This window comes from Tupaia chinensis, unplaced genomic scaffold (assembly GCF_000334495.1).
Source record: "Tupaia chinensis unplaced genomic scaffold, TupChi_1.0 Scaffold000256_1, whole genome shotgun sequence".
Lineage (NCBI taxonomy): Eukaryota > Metazoa > Chordata > Mammalia > Scandentia > Tupaiidae > Tupaia > Tupaia belangeri.
Window position 1 is genome coordinate 3,618,261 of NW_006159736.1, and position 4,457 is coordinate 3,622,717.

The 4,457-nt window shown below is 36.5% G+C and overlaps 1 non-coding gene across 1 annotated transcript; it reads right to left on the bottom strand.

Moving 5' to 3' along the window:
* Window positions 1–2,904: 2,904 nt before the first annotated feature.
* On the bottom strand, window positions 2,905–3,095 carry LOC114007932 (U2 spliceosomal RNA). Its single transcript, XR_003549501.1, has one exon. It is a non-coding gene; the product is annotated as a U2 spliceosomal RNA (small nuclear RNA).
* Between the last annotated feature and the right edge of the window lie 1,362 nt (window positions 3,096–4,457).

Genomic DNA, 4,457 nt, shown 5'->3' on the forward strand with positions numbered 1-4,457 from the left:
ATAATGGAAGGCAGTGCTTTGCTTACTTCCTTCACTTTTATTATGGTGGTTCTTAAATTTTTAGACTTTTGTCAGTCTGAATGGATAAGTAAATAAATAATGTCTTTTGACTTAAATATTTTTGGACCTAATGTTAATTATAAGTGAAATTTAATGTTTCCACAATGTTTAAATGCTTTTGCATTTCCTTTCTTGTGAATTATTTATTTGTGATCTCTGCTCATATTTTTTTTTTAGAGGTTTTTGCTATAGGGTGTGTGCGCTTGCCAGACAGACAGAGACAGAGAGATAGAGAGTGAGAAATCACCCCCCAGGAGGGATGGCCACGCCGCAATCCCTTCTCCTCCATTCTCCTCTCGGGATCTTGGGCACGCACGCACACGCGCCCGGCGTGAGTTTAAGCCACCGGGTCCGGGACGTGAACCGCGGTCGACTACATGGAAGTCCAGCAACATAGCCATTACGCTAACTGCTGGTCCCATCTCTGCTCATATTTTTAAGTTGGATAATTGATGTCAATCTTAGAGATTTGCAGAAGCATTTTATATATAAAGAAATTTGCCTTTTATCTATTACATATGTGCAAATTCTTTCTCCTGATTGGCCATTTTTTAAAAGAATTTTGCCACTGGGCATATGTGCTTGCTAGAAAGAGAAAGAGAGAAGTGGAGACAGAGGGAAAGGGAGAAATCATGCCTTGGGGGGGATTGCCATGTCAGTTACTGCTCCTTCATTCTCCTCTTGGGATTTTCGGCACACACGCACACATCCTCAGGATATTTTTCAAACTGCTGGGTCTGGGACTCAAACTGAGAAGACAGCCATGAGGTATCTAGCGCTCCAACCACCACACCACCTGCTGGCCCATGCTATGTGTTTTTAAAACTTTATGGTCACCTGAACATAGGACACTGAGGAAACTGAATCAGAAATTTGAAGTAGGTAAATAGTCCCAGCCAAAATTGTGGCCACTGGTTGTTGCTGCTCCTCAGCAGCATATGGAAGGCTCAGATTCAACTCCTGCTTTACCTTAAAAGGCTGGGGGATTATTAGCTGTTTTACAGGTGTGATGGTTGAGGTCTCTATATATGTTGGTTATCAATCCCTTGTCTATGGCATAGTTTGCACATATTCTCTTTCATTCTGAGGGTGGTCTCTTTACTGTAATTGTTGTTTCCTTTGTTGTGAAGAAGCTTTTTACCTTGATGTAATCCCACTTGTCTGTCTTTGGGATTACTGCCCTGTGCCTTTTGCATGTGTTGAAAAATCATGTTATGTGCTACAGAGATGTACAGTGGCAGAATCTCAATTTTAAATAGCAAAACAAAAAGTTGGCACTCACCTAGAGTCTTAGCTACTGGAGAGTAAGATGTTGTCCAAAAAAAAAAAAAAAAGAAAAGAAAAAAAGAAAAGATCTTAGAATCTTAGATCACACAGTATTTCTTCAGTACCATGTACTAAGTGTCAGCAAATGGGATATACAGATGAGAGAGGATTGGTTCCTTTTTGTCTATAATATCACTATGTAGGATCTTAGAAAAGGCTCCATGCAAATAAAATGTACAACTTTAAAGAAAAGCCACAACCATGACAAAGAGAAGGGTTCAGTAGAGAGAGGGTGAGGCAGATGGAAGGCAACTGAAAGCACGTAGGCAAATAGAAAACAGGAAAAAATAATAGCAAATTAAGAGTGGCTTATGCTGGCTTTTTCTAGAAGTTTTGAACCATAGACAGAATCCCGAACTTACTAAATACTTTGTTAGTTATGTGGGGGTGTCAGATGTATAAGTGAGACAATTCAGCTCACTAATCAGTTGTTGAATTGACTCCTTCCTGAGTTGGGGGATGATCCTGGCCAAGATGAAAGCAGTATATAATGTACTTGTTTTAGAAGACAAGTGCCCCCCTATCCCACTAGACATCATAATATTCGGCTGAAGTGGTGAATTCAATGAATTAATAACTTTTGCAGCCCTCCAGTATGTGGTCAGAGAGTTATTATGTCTAAAATGTAAAGGAAGATGAGTAACTCTGATCTTGCAGCTCCATTACAAATAGCCACTTCTAAGAAGAAATGTTTTTTGTCACTGTGTTTGAAGGATAACACAGTTGTATTCAGTAAGAATTTACCTAGTGCTCTATGAAGCATAAAGTGAGGAACAGGGAAACATGTCTGTTAAACTTCAAGATAATTCACTGTCATCCAGAGGAATTAATGCCTCAGAAAACATGAAAATTTTAAATACACAAGTAAACTAGTCAGTGAAAAATGGTATAACTTTTGAATAGAAAAAGGAAGAATATGATAGATATGAGAGGTCTGGAAAAATCACCTACTTCTAATTGCATTTCCTTCCTTCTTCAGTTACATGACAAGCAACAATTAAGCAATTATACCAGTTTGTTTTTTAGCATTCATTTTTACATTTAAGACACATGTTTCTGATTCTATCTCTGTGGGCTGGATTGCTCCTCAGAGAGAGAGAAATCTTTACTTGTTTGTCTTGAGAGTCTTTGACACTATAATATCCTATCCAATGAAGTCATAAACTGATCCAGTGAAGGGCTGTATCATACAATTCCATTGAATTATTCAATTAACAAATAATCTGTTGCTCCTCCCTGCCCCCATTTTCTCAGGAAATGATATTTTCATCCATTTAGTTGCATAAGCCAGAAACCTAGAAATAACCCTTGACAACTGTCTCTTACCATCTATATCCACCCCTGTGTGAAACGTTATTTCTCACAAATAATCCTTGCATTTTTCCCCTTCTCTACATGTGCCACATCACACTAGATCAAGCTACCATTGCCTTCTGCTTAGAATTCTCATCTCTTGACATGTATACATGTATGTAATCTGCTCACTTTTTATTTTTTTTTCCTTTTTTGGTCCCCTGAAAGGGGTGTGCCATTCTTGGAAGTACTGTAATACCAGGTCAATGCTTGGAGTGGAGAGAGTTAGCTCCTATTTCATCTCCCTGCTGTAAAAACCCATTTAATATATTTTTCTCAGAAAGAGGACATACCAGGTATTAAGCTAATAAGAGCAGCTACTATACTTGATCTTAGCCAAAAGGCCAAGAAGCGATTCTGCTCACTTTTTACATTCTCCAAACTGTAGTGAGAGTGATCTTCACAAATTTCAAGGTAGGTCTTCTGACACCGCAGTATGTATCAGTGCTTTTATATTTTGTTCTAGAATATGCTTGTTTCTTTATGAGACTTACCAAGTTTATTATTATACTTTGCTTAATGAGATTATTAGCTCATCTCTTATTCATTGAATTATTAAATCCATAAAAATGGGAGATATGTCTATTTTTTGCATATCATTCATTTCCAGAACATATTCTAATGTTTAACGAAAGTATAAATGAATTACTTATAAATGTTGAAGCCCTGTGGTCAGTGATTGAAATGAAAAGGTCTTGCATTTCTTTTCAAGTTATTTGACACCCCATAGTCATTGCCTTCCTTTGATAAATGTATCTCATATTACCATAATAGAATAAACCTTTAACCTCAGCCAAGGTTGTTTCTATAGCAATTTCTGTGCCAAGTAACTGAAACACTTGGAAAAACTTAGAGTTAGGTTAGGAAAAGGGTATGATCAAAAATGACCTCTAGATTTCTGGCTTATGAAATGGGTTAGAAAAATATGTTATTCCCCAAGAAAAGAGGAATATCTTTGAGGAAAAAAAAATTGAATGTGTTTAAGATGATACTAATGAAATAGTCAAGGAAAAGTTATGGTAGAAAGTTGATTTTCTTGTTTTTTAAAGAATTATTTTATTTAACTTTATTTATTATTATTATCATTATTATTTTCCAGTTTGATCAGAGAGACACAGAGAGAGAGAGAGAGGAAGTGAGAAAGCAAGCCACCAGGTTTGAGACTTGAACCATGGTCGGCCATGTGGGAGTCCAGCGCCTTTAACCACCATTGCCACTTGCCGGCCCCAGAAAGTTGATTTTCTGAATGGCAAGTTTAGGAATGAGATCTTGAAAAAATATGTTATCATATTTGGTAGTTATCAGTTTGTGGATAGGAATGAAAATCATGAGAATATATGAGATTTCTCAGGGAGATTAAGAAGAGATGAATAATATCTAGAACTGAACTCAGGAAAGCAAATTTTGAGAGAGCTAGTTTATAATCAGAAGAAATTTAAAACAGGAATTAAACCAGGGTACAGTAATTTTAAATAAATAGATGATTCTGAAAAGAGGAAATTGTTAAAGATTTCAAATGCTGTTGTGAAAAAAAACAATTAGAATAACAATCAAGGGCAATTCAATAATTTAGCAAAGACATGCTGTATATAACTATGTTAAGAGTATGGTGTAGAGAAGTATTGCTTAAAATCAAGGTGGTTGCCATACATTGTGGAAATAATAGAGTTAATAAGGTGGAGAAAGTGTTATTCAGTATGTTAGTATGGTGTTTGTAA